General features: G+C 52.7%; 1 protein-coding gene across 5 annotated transcripts in view; it reads right to left on the bottom strand.

Moving 5' to 3' along the window:
• Window positions 1–10,646, bottom strand: part of PALD1 (phosphatase domain containing paladin 1) — an 80,950-nt gene extending 70,304 nt beyond the window's left edge. The window contains exons 1-2 of one of the 5 annotated variants that reach the window (XM_043925623.1): window positions 10,503–10,630; window positions 4,398–4,506 (exon numbers count right to left, since the gene is read on the bottom strand). The gene's annotated coding sequence lies outside the window, so the exon portion shown is untranslated. Of the gene's footprint in view, window positions 1–4,397; window positions 4,507–10,102; window positions 10,456–10,502 lie in introns of those variants that run through there. The other 4 variants (XM_043925621.1, XM_043925624.1, XM_043925625.1 and 1 more) reach the window with 4 other exon arrangements.
• Between the last annotated feature and the right edge of the window lie 4,164 nt (window positions 10,647–14,810).

Raw genomic sequence — 14,810 nt, 5'->3', positions numbered from 1 at the left:
CATGTCCATGCTTCCAAATGACTATCTCTCCCAGGCAAGTGCTTCCGTGCAATCTAGGGCTCGAGCCTGCTCCTGCGTTCACGATTCAGTTCCTTCTTTGTGAATGCCAAATGACATCACTGCACAAACAAAGGTTGTGGTTCAAATAAGAGAAGGGGGGTAGGGTGGAGAACTGAGCCACCTCTAGCCCATAGCGGCCTGGACGTGCCCAGTGCAAAAGCCTGGTCTCTTGGCAGTCAGGGCTATGCTCATCCACGTCAACAGAGCAAAGCCCACCTCTGTGCTAAGTTCCCACCAGGAGTGGGTTGAAGAGCCATAATGCGTAGATTTCGATAACACCATTATTTCAGCCTTATCTTTGATCAAACGAGCCAGCATTCCAGGTTATCAAGTGATGCTCTATTAAAACAGACAGTTGGGGATTACTCATTGGCAGTTCAGGCTCAAATGTTAGTACAGTCAGCCAGCCATATCTTTGGGTTCTGCATCCTCGGAAAATATTTGGGAAAAAAAAAAAAAAACTCCTGAAAGTTACAAGAAACAAAACTTGAATTTGCTGTGTGTTGGCAACTTTTACATAGTATTTACATTCTATTTACAACTATTTACATAACATTTACATTATATTAGGTATTATGAGTAATCTAGAGATGATTTAAAAGCTAGGGGAGCATATGTATAGGTCATATGCAAATACTATGCCATTTTACATAAGGGACTTCAGCTCCTTTGACCTCAGAATCCAACTTTGGAATCGGTGGGGGTCCTGAAACCAATCCCACCGCCAAAGATGCTGTGGAGGGACAACTGTAATCAGAATTACCCCAAACCAGCCAGCCAGCCCCTTTTTTAAGGCCCCTCTGCACAGCAGGCACAAGAGACAGAAGCAGGGGAAACAGAAGGCGCCAGCTCTCTGCCATCAACCCAACAATGGCAATTTCGTTTCAGTTCACATCCTTCCAATTAAATTAACAATGTTCATTTGAAATGGGTTGGCTTTCTGGTTTTATTAGTTTCACTCTGGTTTTATCTCATGCTCGCTTTATAGTTATGTAAAAACCATGTAAACATGTCTAAGGCACTTACACCTAGTTTTATATTTGTACCTTTAAGTTATATTCTAAGAAAATTCAAATAAACAGTGAGGCTTTTTTTCCTTTAAAAAGCCACAAAAAAACCACATACTTATGATTCCATTTATATGAAATGTCCAGAATAAGCAAATCTATAGACAGAAAAAGTAAACTTGTAGGATGGGGAGTGATGACTAATGGGTACAAGTTATCTTTCTGAGCTGATGAAAATATTGTAAAATGAGACTGTAGTGACATATGTACAACTCTGTGAATACATTGAAAGCTACTGAATTGTAAACCTTAAATGCCTGAATTGTACAGTATGTGAGTTAAATCTCCATAAAGCTATTTTTAAGAGCAGGGGAAGGGGAGTCGACCTATTACCCAGGTTTGAACAGCATTAGGCTGGAGAAATCAGAGAAATGAACAAATCCACCTATTCATGGCTTCCTTGCCTGGCCCACTCCACATCTCCCTCCCCCTATACTGCCCCCAAGGGCTCTGGAGCCAGAAGAGGCTAAGAGGGAACCCTAAGTCACAAGCTAAACCCTCCCTAGGTGAGCAGGTGGCTGCCCTAGGACACCACAACTTAAGATCCCTACCTTCTGAACAGTATGAAGGCACTGTTTTGAATTATTAAATTGGGAAAAACTTAAAAACAGTGAATACAACCAATGTCACTAAGTATGCAGGGAATGTGATTCTTGTATACATCAAAGGCAGCGTCAAGGGAGGATGCATGACAATAAAGATTCAGCACCTCAGTGACCCAGCTGGCTGGGATGTGGTGGAGGCAGGAGCACTGGCAGCCCCCCTTCCTGGGGAGGCAGCTGCCATCCCCGCCCTCCACCCACACACGCCCAGCACAGCCTGCAGCGCAGGAGGGCGTCCCTGTCCAAGCATGCTGCCTGCAGCCAGCCTCAGCAAGAGGCAACTCTGCTGCAACAAGAAGGGAGGCCTCAGTCCCTCTTCTGTCCACCCGGCAAACCTCCCTCTCCTTCAGCCTAGTCCTTCCAGCGACACTTCACAGACACAGGAAGAGGAAGCCCCTGCTGGCAGCTGCTGCGTAGGAGGCCTGGTAAAGCCAGCGGGAGTGCACGTCTACCCATAACAGGCTGACCCCTTTTGTCCCAATGCCTTCCTCCTCTAGAAACCTGCCTGGAATCGACCACCTCCACAAAGCCTTCATTCTGTCTCCCCTAAAGGCTGATCGAGCCCCAGCTTGGAGCCAGAGGAGGGGGAGGAGTAGACACCTGTTTGCCTGGCCCAGGACCCCAGCTCAGGGATGGCTCCCAGAGAAGGTGTAGAACTTGGATAACTGTGCTGGCAACACTCCCAAGACAAAGCGCTAAGTGAAGAAGTGGGCCCCAGAGCCATGGACCAAGTGCAATTCTGTCTATGTCCCCAAATAAAAACTACACAAATGCACACAGAGGCACGGAAAAGATGACTGGGGGATATCCACAAACTGCTGAGAGAGATGCCTCGGGCCAAGAGAGGAAGTAAGGAAGGGAAGGGCTTTCACATTTCACTCCCTCTCTCTAGGAAGCTACTACCCGAATCCTTTGTAAAGATAACTACTTAATTTTTTTTTTAACTGAAAACATTTTCAAAAGCAGGGTAGACATCCATCAGCTGGGAACTTGGTAAGCAAGCTATGGGCCCTACACACACTGGGATACATATCCAGCAGCGAAAAAAGGAATACACTCCTAGAACACATGACATGACACTTGAGAACATCACGTTGAGGACTTCCCTGGCGGTCCACTGATTAAGAATCTGCCTGCCATAGAGAATAGATTTATGGACGTGGGGAGAAGGGAAGAGAGGGTGAGATGTATGGAAAAAGTAACATGGAAACTTACATTACCATACATAAAATAGATAGCCAACGGGAATTTGCTGTATGGCTCAGCAAACTCAAACAGGGACTCTGTATCAACCTAAAGGGTTTGGAGGGAGGGAGATGGGAGGAAGATAAAAAAGGGAGGGGATATATGTATACCTATGGCTAATTCATGTTGAGGTTTGACAGAAAACAACAAAATTCTGTAAAGCAAATATCCTTCAATAAAAAATAAATTAATTAAAAAAAAAACAAAAACAAAGAATCTGCCTGCCAATGTAAGGGATAAGGATTCAATCCCCGTCTGGGAAGATCCCATACGCCTTGGGGCACCTAGGCTCCAGCATCACAACTACTGAAGCCCTCGAACCGTGAGGCCGTATTCCACAATAAAAGAAGTCACTGTGATGAGAAGCCCAGGCACCACAGCTACAGAGAAGTCTGCACTTACTGCAACTAGAGAAAGCCCACACAGAGACCCAGTGCAGCCAAAACTAAATTGAAAAAAAAAAAAAGAACATCATGTTGAATAAAATAGGCAGAATTTTAAAAAATACCTATTAACTAGATGAGTCCACTTACATGAAAATCTAGAAAAAAGCAAAACCAGAGTGACAGGAGGTAAGTGGCCTGGGGCCAGGCATGGGAGTAACTACTGGCTGCAGGGGAGCCCCAAAAAACTTCTGGGTGATGGAAGCATTCCCACACTTGACTGGGGTGGGGGCTGCATGCCCATGACACTCACCAACACCCAAGCCAGCTGCACCTGTAGGGTGGGTGAATGTTATGGTATGCACACCCCAATAAAACTTAAGTGAGGCAGGAGGAAGGGAGTCAGCAGTTAATGGGGAAGGGGTCTCCCTTGGGGTGATGAAAATGTCCTGGAACTTGACGGAGGTGGTGCCACAACATTGGGAATAAACTCAATGCCACTGCAGCTGTACTTCAAAATGGTTAATTTTATATCAAGTGAATTACACCTCAATTTTTTTTTTCATTTTTAAGTAGACAAGGAAAATTGTTATGCCCATTTTGCAGATGGAAAAACTGGGCTCAGAGGAAGCAGTCAACTGCTAGTCCCGGGTTTATCCACCTGCACCTCAGACCTGATTTAGAGCCCAGGAGAGGTGAGAGACCTGCTCCGGACTTCCCCAGAAGGCTCTGCAATGCTGGCCCTCTACCTCCAGGGAGGGCTCTGGGCGTTTTTCTCTGGGGCATTTGAAAACCAGAGCTTCCCCACAGGCCCCGGAGTGAGCCAGCGGAGCAGCACCTGCAGGGACTCCCGAAGGCTCTGAACTCCATCAACAGACAGGGCTGCAGCCGTGGCAGGGGCCGAGCATCAGCAAGAAAGTGGTCAAACCAAGGCTAAAGCCAGGATGGGGGTGGGGATGGGCCCAATCAGATCCAGGCTGGATGAGGTCTTCTGGGCCCTGCCAATCAGGGCCCTAGGGAGATGAGGGGTCAGCACCAACCTCAGGGACCCAGGAGAAGGACTCAGCAACTACAGGACAGCAGTCAGAGCAGACACATCCACCAGCCTCTTTGTGACTGGCAGGAGAGGGATTCACGCCTTCCTGAGCTCTGCAGGAAAAGAAAAGAGGAGGAGAGGTTCCCCTCTGTGCTTTCTAAACAGAATCTTCAAAAACACCCAGAGGCCCTGTCCTCCACTCTGGGCAGGGCCCGGAGAGAGGCCACTGCCTGCAGACATGCAAAACCTAGGTCCCAGCAGCACGCAGAGGCCGGCAAAGCCCAGGGTCGTCTGAGGGCACCCACTTCTCTCCCCCCTAAATGCCCCTGCACCAGCCTCTTGGCAGTGGGGCCTGTTTCTCATGGGCAAGGGCGGGAAGCCCAGCCATGGACCCACAGCCGTCCTAACACCACACCCTCCCTCGGCCTGGAATTTCCGAAAGCCCTACTCCCTGGGAGCCCACAGGGTCAGGAGCGGCACACCCAGTTCCCAGATGCTCCCTACTGCCTGCCACGGGCATGGAGGTAACCCCAGATGCCCCATGTCTCTCCTTCATCAGCATGCTTCAGCTCCAGCCCAAGCAGGGGCTGAAAATCCAGTACACATGTCAGGTATAGAAAATAAAACAACTTCCAAGGTCCAGGAATTCCACTATTAGACATTCACTCCTTAGGAGAGGTTTCAAAGGCCTCAGTTCATTCCTGAGAAAGGGGATCTGTTAACCTATAGGAATCTCAGCTAAGAGCAAAAACAGCCAGGTTGATGCTGCAATGGGGGAAGTCTGGAGCCCCCAGCTCAAAAATGAGGGGCCCCAGGGAGAGCTGGCAGGGCTTCCCCAGTGGCTTAAATGGTAAAGAATCCACCTGCAATGCAGGAGACCCAGGTTCAATCCCTGGGTCAGGAAGATCTCCTGGAGGAGGGAATGGCTACACACGCCAGTATTCTCACCTGGAGAATCCCATGGACTGAGGAGCCTGGCAGGCACAGTCCCTGAGGTCACAAAGAGTCGGACACGACTGAACAACCAACACACACACAGGGAGGGCTGGCAGGCATTCATTAGAGGCCAGGGAGGTCCCCTGGAGAATGGGGAGACAGACAGCAAAGGTGATTCCTTAAAGTAAAAGGAGGGGCCTCCAGGCCTCTCTTGTCCAAAGGAGGAGGCCAGGACTGCCTCTGAGCCCAGTGTGGGAGGGACAGCAGATCACAGGCCGGGAATGCTGAGCCTGGCCACCCCACCCCCCAGGTCTGTGGATCTGCTCATGTTCCCTAAACATGCCAAGATGCCACATCTCTGCATGGGCTGCTCATTCTGTTTGGGAAGCCCTGCTCATCCTTGCAAACTCTTGGCCACTCTTCAAAGTCCACTGGAAGCATTACCTCACGCCCAGGCAAGCCCTTCCCTCCCTTCAGCTCCAACCACAGCAGACACGGCCCCCAGAAGGTACCAATGGTAGAATGTACCCGGGTGCCTCTCTCACCTGGCAGGGACCGAGTCTCACTCACCTTTGGTCCCCTGCACCTCACACTGAACCTGGGGCATGAAAGGCCAGGAATTGGAACCAAGATAGCATCCCAGCGCCCTCCCACCTTGAGGCACTGTGCAAACAGCCTGGCCCCTGTGGTTTCACAGGCCTGTCGCTCTGGTGAAATCACTGTAATCATGGTAACAGCAGCACCGAATTTTACTGAGCACTTACTATGAGCCACACATTGCCGCGAGGGCACTCCATATGCTACCTCCTTTCATCTTTGTGGCATTCTTCTAAGGGCATTACTATTATTAATCCTGTTATACAAGGGAATCAGGCACAGGGAAGTTAAGTGAGTTGCCCAATGCCACAGAGCCAGTGAGAGCGGAAGCCAAAATTCAGATCCTAGTGGTCTGGTTCCGGACCTAGTAATCTTAATCACTAAGATGTATTGGAGGTATGAAGACAGTCAATTGTCAGGACAAGCTCTGAGTGGAAGAGGAACTCGGGGATTTTAAAAGCTAGTTCTCCCTGGGCCTTCTCTTTCCCCAGTCCCAGCAGAAGACAGGAAGAACTGCAAGGCCTCTGCCCAGATCCAGCCTGCTGCTCCCAAGCTCATCCCTAAGATGAGTGCCAGTTACAAGAAACACAAAAGGCCCATCTGCCAGCCCCTTGGCCCAGACTGAGGAGGTACACAACTGTCCGCTGGGAGGCAGAGCCATAATTTGGGGCTATTCTTAGCAAACCACTGGCTCCCCTCCCAGAAGCCAGCAGGCCAGGCCCAAGCTTCATACAGCTTGCCTCCTGCAAGCGTGGAGTGGTCCCACAGGGCTGAGAGCAAATCAGAGGTGCTGGCCTGCTCACCCTCCCAGGGCCTGGCCACCTGGCTGCTGACCAGCTCTGGGGAGTCCTGGCCACAGAGCAAGTCCAGTCACCAAAGTTCCACCAACAGTGCTCCCTCTGTGCCAGACCCTCGGCCACACACTTTCCACTCACATTAAACCCTCACCGCACCCCAAGGGTGAGGGGTTACTGGCCCCAGTTAAAGGTGAGGGGTTGCACTTTAAAGACGAGTTAATTAAGACATTGAGTAACTTGCCCAGGTAACACAGTGAGTTAGTGTCAGCTGTATCTCCCATCTCCAGGTTGGGCCATAGCCAAATGGTAGGGCAGGGCCCTTCCCTGAACAAGTCCAGGGTTTGGGGGAGGGGCAGTCCACACTAGTAGCAAAGGTCTCACCAAAGATCCAACTGCAAGTCTACTCTTTCTCTCCCCTCCTGGGACTGTCCCTTCCCTGCAAGAAACCCTCAGGTTTGGGCCAAAAAGGAGAGTCCCCCGCAGGCTCCTCCCCTACCCTGGCCACACGGTCTCACTTCAGGAAGTTCTGCAGACCCAGAGGAGATGAACCTCAAAGTTCAAGGAGCCCCTGCCAGTGCTGAAGGCATGCACCTTGCCCTGCAACTTAGGGGATAGGGAGGTCAAAGAATTCTCAGGGTTAAACAGAGGATACTGAGCCCTTTGGGGTCTCCAAACCCCAAAGCAGGAGTCTAGAAATGAAGCCACACCACTCAGCTCCTGCACAGCCACTAACCCAAACAAGTCAGCTTTCACACAGAGTCACAGGAATAACTCAACAGTGCCTGCCTTGGACTACACCTTGGTTGTTGCTGTTTGGTCACTAAGTTGTGTTCAACTCTTTGTGACCCCATGGACTGCAGCACGCCAGGCTTCCTTGTCCTTCACTATCTCCTGGAGTTTGCTCTAACTCATGTCCATTGAATCGATGATGCCATTAGCCATCTCATCCTCTGTCACTCCCTTCTCCCCCTGTCCTCAATCTTTCCCAGCATCAGGGTCTTTTCCAATGAGTCAGCTCTTCATATCAGGGGGCCAAAGTAGTGGAGTTTCAGCTTCAGTATCAGTTGATTTCTTTTAGGATGAGCTGGTTTGATCTCCTTGCTGTCCAAGAGACTCTCAAGAGTCTTCTCCAGCACCACAGTTCTTGGTACCCACCTCTGATTGTGTTCTGCCTTCTGCTGCCAGGTGACTCAGCAGGTCTAAGTGTCTGAGTTCCAAGTGCTCACAGCCAACTCCATGTCTACCCAGGGATTCAAGTCACATCCATGTGGCTCCATGTCTCTCGTCAGTGAATGTCAGCTCACATCCCTGTCTGTGCTCCTCTGGGCCCAACAATACATCTGTCCACTTGTGCCAGGCAAGTCTCCATGATGGCATAGATCTGTCCACGCAGTATCTGCAGCCCATTTGTTGTCCCCGCTGTCTGCCCCTGCACGTGTCTGTGCCCTGAGTTGCTTGCCCACCTCCACTGTCTTCCTGTGTCTGCTCTCATGTCCACTGTATCCAGTTCCTCACCATCCCAGCCCACGCAGTTATAAACCTGAACACGTTCGCACACATCTCTGCCCACACCAGCATTCCCCACCTGTTCCTGGGTGACCCCATGGGTGCCACCTGTTTGGAGGCAGGTGGGTATGTGTTCACCCAAGTACTCACAGTGCCGGCCAAGGGCTAAAGGGTAAGCTCAGCAACTCCCACTCCCAGAACAGTGTCCAAGGCCACAGGCACGAGTTCACTGCCACCTCTGCAAAGTGTTCCAGGACATCTTGCCAGGGATGATGGGGGAGGGAGCAGAGCCCAAGGCACAGGAGAACCTCAGAGGTGAGGTCAGAGATGCCCCAGGTACCACTAACCTCAAGCCAGTTCTGCCGGGCCTGTCCACTTCCAACACCCCAATTCCAACCCCAATGGCCAACAAGAGGAAGACTGTCCGTCTGCACTCACAGGAAACAGTGTCTGGCTCCAGCCTGCCAAGCTCATCCCCAGCCCCCAGAGACAGAGGCTCTTCAGAAAGGAAGTGAGGACTTCCTCTTGTAAGACTGGATCTAGACCCCAAACCTCAAAAGCCCCAAGGAAACTAGGAAGGTCCTATGGTCAGCCTGACCCCAAAACCAAACACACTTCTCCTGAAGTCCGGAATAGCTTCAGTCAGCAGGAAAAAAAAACAACAACTGGGAGTGAGGCTGGGGCACACTCCTGTTGCTCCCTGTCCCTGGAGGTGGTGAGAGGTCCTAAGCAGCAGGGTAATCAGAAAGGGGTATGGAGGCAGAACAAGAATATCTCACGCATGGCTGCGTGAGAACTGCATCCCAGCTTCCCTGGCAATTACAGCCTGTGTCCCTCATTCAGCAATTAATCATGTGTATTCTCTTGGTATTTCCACTGTTACTATTAGTCCAGGACTGGTATGGAAACCCTATAGTAACGAAATTTCTCTGTGTTTATGCCTTGTGTCCCACCCCGCCTCACCGCCCCCCACCTGGCCGCACCCGTGGGGCAAAGCCACCTAAGGGGAGAACCCCCCAACTCCTTCCACCACTCCCATCCTCCTTGGCAGAGCCCAGTGCCTGGCATTTAAGAGATGCTCAGTCATTGGGTCCAGGTTGCTCTGCAGGAAGCCAAGGAGTTGTTGCTTGGAACTCTGGTGGAGAGAGCAAGAAGCTGGAAGCTTCCTGAAGTCAGGGGAGCTTTTCTTCCATTTCTGACTCCCTAAGAGGTAATAACATGTTCCAACCGTCCTGGCTGCTTTTAAGAGTCCAGGGCAGCAGTCTTCCTGACACTGCACTCTGCTTTCTGATAGGCCTCCTGCCCCTTCAAGAAAAACCTTTGAAGATGAAAAAGGGGCTCCCCTGGGAGACCCAGGCCTACAGAAGGAAAGAACTAGATGGGGCCCAACATCAAAGCTTGCACCCATTGGGATCTCTGGACTCTTCCCGGTTCCATGGACCTCAAATGCCTAAAGAGGAGCCCAGGGACTTCAGGTGTGGAACGTGAGACGGCTTGCCTCCCGCAGCTGCACGGGAAGCCCAGCTTTCAGGTCTCGCCCAAGGACCAGCCATCAGGGGTGGAGGTGTCGCCATCCCACATCTAACCCCAGTCGGAGAGAAAGCTCCTGGAGAAAGTGCGTAGCCCAGAGCCAGACTGACAGAACGACTCAATAACTCCTGTTTGATATGTGTGGTTCCGCTTCTCTCCCAGGCACCGATCCCGTGCGGGTTTCGGTGGGAGGGGCCAGGATCTCTCCTCTCCACAGAGCCTAGGGAAGCTTGTGATCTAGGGAATGGGGAGTGGGTGGTCGGAGCAGCCCCGGCCCGGGAGTGCCCAGAAGAGTCCCTCATCAGACCTCCCTCGCCCGCCGCGGGTCCGGACGCGTCGGTACCTGCCAGCCCGTGGCTCCGGGGGGCATCCGCGCTCCTGCGGCAGACGCGCGGCGCCCGAACTGCGGGCGCCGAGTTAGGCAGCGGCGGATCGCGCCGGGTACTGACTCCGGCTCGCTCCTCCCAACTTCCCCAGCCCATCCGTGGGCAGAGGCGGCTCCGGAGGCTGGCAGGCCGGGCGCGACGAGGCGAGGGCACAAGCGCAGGAGGCCGCGCTCGCCCGGTAGAGAGCCGCGCACCCCAGCCGGAGCGCGCAGCTCGGCTCCGGGTGCCCCGCGACCCCCACGCCGAGGGCGGACCCGGCGGGGCCGCCAATCACCGCGCCCGCCGTCGCCCAGCCAGCCAGAGCCCCGGCCCCAGCCGCCGAGGGGGCGGGGGTCTCGGATTTAAAGACACACTCACCAAGCAGCGTCCGGATTGGCATTCCAGAGCCGCTGCAGCCTGGTGGAGAAGGAAGGGCTGGCCCCACCTTTTTCGGCCCCGCTTCCTCCCTCCGCCAGCCCACCCTCCGCCTAGGAAGAAAAGTTTGGGGCGGGGGACACTGCCTGGGAAACCAGTTCCGCTTCCCTTGTCAAGAGTTCGGCTCTTTCTGGAAGAAGCCCAAACCCTACATCCAGCCTCCCTGGCAGGAGAAAGAAGCAAAAGCTCTCGGCGCCACACCCCCGCCCAGACTCCAGCTCCCCGGGAGATCGGCGGGCCCTCGCCGCTTTCTGCTTTTTAAAGCCAAGCCAAGCCTCGGCGGGCGCCGGAAGAATCCTCGCTGTGCTGTGCAACCTGAGCTAGGCGACTGCTCTCTCTGGACCTCCCCGCCACTGGAGTCAACGGCTGAGCCCTTAAAGAGCAGACTGTCCGCTCAGGGGTGGGCTTCTCCCAAACCTTGGACACCCTCAGTACCCGGAGACAAAAAGGGAAAAACCCGGCAGAAACTTCGCAAGGGGAGACGTCCCTTTGTCCCCGCAGTGACAGGCACAATCCCAACCCCCAGCAGGGCCTGTCTCCGCCTCCGCTGACAGGGGGAGACAGTCCAGCCCGGCCCACCCGAACGCCCCAGCAGTCCCTGCCAGCCCTCCACTGGAGCGCGCCTCCAAGGGCACCCACGTGCGTTCACTCTCTCACCACGGTTTTTCTGAGGGAGACGAAATTTGTTGTGGTTAGTGAGTCACTTCCCCCTTCTCTCTGCCCTGCACTGGGGACCTGGGCCTTCCTCACCTGTGGCTACCTGCCTGGCCCACAATCAGGGATGGAGCGGGAGTCAGTGAAGTCCAGGTCTGCCCAGTGATGAAGGCAGTGCAGGCCTGCCCTCTCTCCAAAGTCAGGCCAGAAGGCACGGGGCTAGGAGAGGGACATGCAGCCCCTGCAGCCCCTGTGAGCCCTAAGAACAAAGACAGGAGGAATGGCTGTTATTTATGGTGCTCTTACCAGGCCTCCAGCACCTAGGTCTCAAGTACTTCACTGGATGATTCTATGAGATGACTACTTTTGTTACCCCTCTTTTAATGCGTAGGCTTCCTCCTGTCCCATCCAAGGTGTGTGAAGAGGAGAGGAGCAGAGGAAGCCCAGAAGTGGTCTTGGGAAGCAGACCTACCTTCAGAGACCAATAGAGTAAGGCTCAGGCTGATACATACCTTACTGCCTGTGTGGTCTGTGACATAATCTGTCTTCAAGTTCCTCAGCCAGAGGACAGCCTGTCCTCCTTCAAAGAAGTGTTGACAAGTCAGGGAGCTGGGGTGTGTGATGCCCTGGTGTGGCACGTGGCACATTATAGCTCCATCCTTAGGCACTGCTCCCTTCCTTCCTCTTCTGCCCAACCCCCCGCCCCCTGCCCCTGCAGATTCCCCATCCAATGCCCTGCCATTCTGAGGGTGCTGCTGCTGCTGTTCAGTCGCTAAGTCATGTACAAAGTTGTTGCGACCAACCAAACATATAAGTCCATGTTGCTACCCCATGGACTGCAGCACGCCAGGCTTCCCTGTCCTTCACTGTCTCCTGAAGTTTGATCAAACTCATGTCCATTGAGTAGGTGATGCCATACAACTATCTCATCCTCTGTTGCCAACTTCTCCTCCTGCCTTCAGTCTTTCCCAGCATCAAAATCTTTTTCAGACTTTGCATCAGGTGGAGGGTGCTGAGTTCCAGGATAATGTGCCCTTGCAGCAAGGACCTTGGTAGGGGTGCGCCTGTGTACTAAGGCTGTGCTTCAGCGCACACCTATACACATACACACATGCACACACATCCCTCCTCCTCCCTCAGGTGCTGGGATCCGTGGCTGGCTGCCTCTCTAGACTGAGCTCCTGGAGGATAAAAGTCCATCTCTGAATTGTCTTTTGGTCCCTAGCACAGTGCCTGGCACATTGGTGATTCATTCATTTGTGTTCACCATGCACACAGTAGGTGTTCTTGTTGAATCAAACAAAAAGCCAAGGACAGAGATGTCCCCAGAAGAGCCAGAACTACGGCCCTTCTGGCTCCTATAGAGAGCCTCCGGGCTCAGCTGATAGACCCCAGAAGTAAAAGGATGAGAGTTTCGAGGTTATCTCAGAGACAAGTACAGATGGTGTCCAGACCACAGTGTCCAGCCTCACCAATCCACCCTCAGCCTCTAAGGTTCTGCCAAGTCCCTGCTCAGAGCAGCATCCTAGGGGTTCCCCCCAACCACAAGAGAGCCTGCAGGCTTTCTTCCTTCCCCACCCCCTACCCCTGGCACCTGGGAGGGGGACAGGGACTGAATGTCGAAGAAGAGAAAAAGGAAAAGGACACGGCAGCCCTAGGCATACCCACAAGGAGCCACTCTGCCTTCACTCTCCAGCCCCAGGCAGAAGGGAAGCATCAATTGAGCCAACGCTCTCAGTGCAAACTGCCACAGAAGCCCCCCGAGTGGTCTGGACGCTCAGAGCAGAAGCCCAGAAGTCCCCTGATAAAGGATCAGTGGTCCCAGAACAGGATCTCAGAAACTAGATGGCTCAAGACCCACCCTTACTCACCCGGCACCCCACCATCACTGTCACCACCCACCCCCAGATGCACAAACACCCAGAACACCCCCTTATCATCTAAAGTGGTGGCCCTGCAACAACCGTGTGCTTGCATGTGAACACGCATATCCACACATACATACTTGTGTTGCTCATGTATGTTTGCAGAGATGTGAATGAGAATGTGCATGTTTGTGTGGGTATGTCTAGTGGGCATGAGTGTGGTTGTCCAAGTGAGCATGAGTGTGTATGTGGGCAAGTGTAGCACACACACAGACTCACTCACCACCATCCGAAAGCAGGCAAGCTGCGACTGCAGAGGATAGTAAACCACCCCATTACTCACGCTTCCAAGAGAATCACCAGTGGCCATCCACAGCCCCTCTGCCCAAGCAAGCAAGTCCCAAGTTCAGTCCCTACAAAGAACCATAAGCTGTGCAAACATCCAATTCCCTTGTGGGAACACTCAAGCCAAGAATTATTTCCTGACAGGCAGAAACAATTCGCCGGAAAGCAGAGGAGCTGAGTTCAAATCAACAGAGAGGAGACTTGACAAAAGATGAGAAACAGGCCCTACTGCTCTTTCTGCTCCTCCCTGTGTGCCAAGCCCACCACAGGCTGGAGTACACTCGGCCCAGGGAATGGACAAAGTCAGGGACGGTGCTGTTCTGGCTCTGCTCCCCCTTGTTGCCAAGACTGGGACCCACATGGGCCCTCCAGGACAGGTGTCTTGGAACCTGCATCCTTCCCTGAGAGCCAGGAAGTCTCTGAGCCCCAACACAGAACCATTCCCATTTGCCCTGGCTGCCCCTCCAGGCCCACTGTCCCACCACCAGCATGCAGCAGCCCTCAGTTGTTCAGGCCCTTCCCTCTGCAGTGCAAGGCTGAAAGACCCAGGCTCCGAGGAGGGCTGACTTGCCCTGGACCTAACCTTGGCAGTTTTACCACTATGAGACCCCTACCGTAAAAGTCATCATATTTCTCCAAGTCTTCTTTTCCTTGTTTGTAAAATGGTATGAAGAGCTATTCATGCCAACAGAAAATGTCTGGAAGATTAAAGGAGTGCCTGGCACTCAGGCAGAGCTCGCATTCGGCCGGAGCTCACTGACTGAATCTATTGTTATCATTATTATTATTGCCACCTGAACTCACACTCTGACCCAGTCCCAAACCTGCCAGGACCAAGGGGTTCTTCGAGGCTGAGTTCAGGTTCTTCTTCCTCCAGACAGCCTTCCTTGTTCCCAGGATCTTGGTTTGCTCCAGACTCCTTCCCCTCACCTCTGTGCAGGAAGCTGGGACCTGAGCACTCCTGCTTGGCACAGGATACATGGCCAATAATTGACATCATATTAATAATTACCAGCAGGATTATTAATTTCATTGGTTGGCTTTCCTTTGGGTCTGGGTCCAAGGAGAGCATCTCCTACCTCCCAAATTCACACAATAGGTTCAAACTTTTTTGACAGAGATTCAATGTAAGAAATACATTTTAGGGTATAAATCCAGAAAAATGAAAACTCTAATTTGAAGAGATACACACACCCCAATGTGCACAGCAGCACTGTTTACAATAGCCAAGACATGGAAACAACTCAAATGCCCATCAACACACACTTAGGGACTTCCCGCATGGTCCAGAGATTAAGAATCCTCCTGCCAGTATGAGGACACGGGTTCAATCTCTGGTACAGGAAGATCCCACAAGTTGTGGAGCAACTAAACCCTTGCACCACGA

This window comes from Cervus elaphus, chromosome 15 (assembly GCF_910594005.1).
Source record: "Cervus elaphus chromosome 15, mCerEla1.1, whole genome shotgun sequence".
In the NCBI taxonomy this organism is placed as follows: domain Eukaryota; kingdom Metazoa; phylum Chordata; class Mammalia; order Artiodactyla; family Cervidae; genus Cervus; species Cervus elaphus.
Note: the sequence above shows the minus strand (reverse complement) of the source record. Positions and strands in the feature narration are given on the sequence as shown.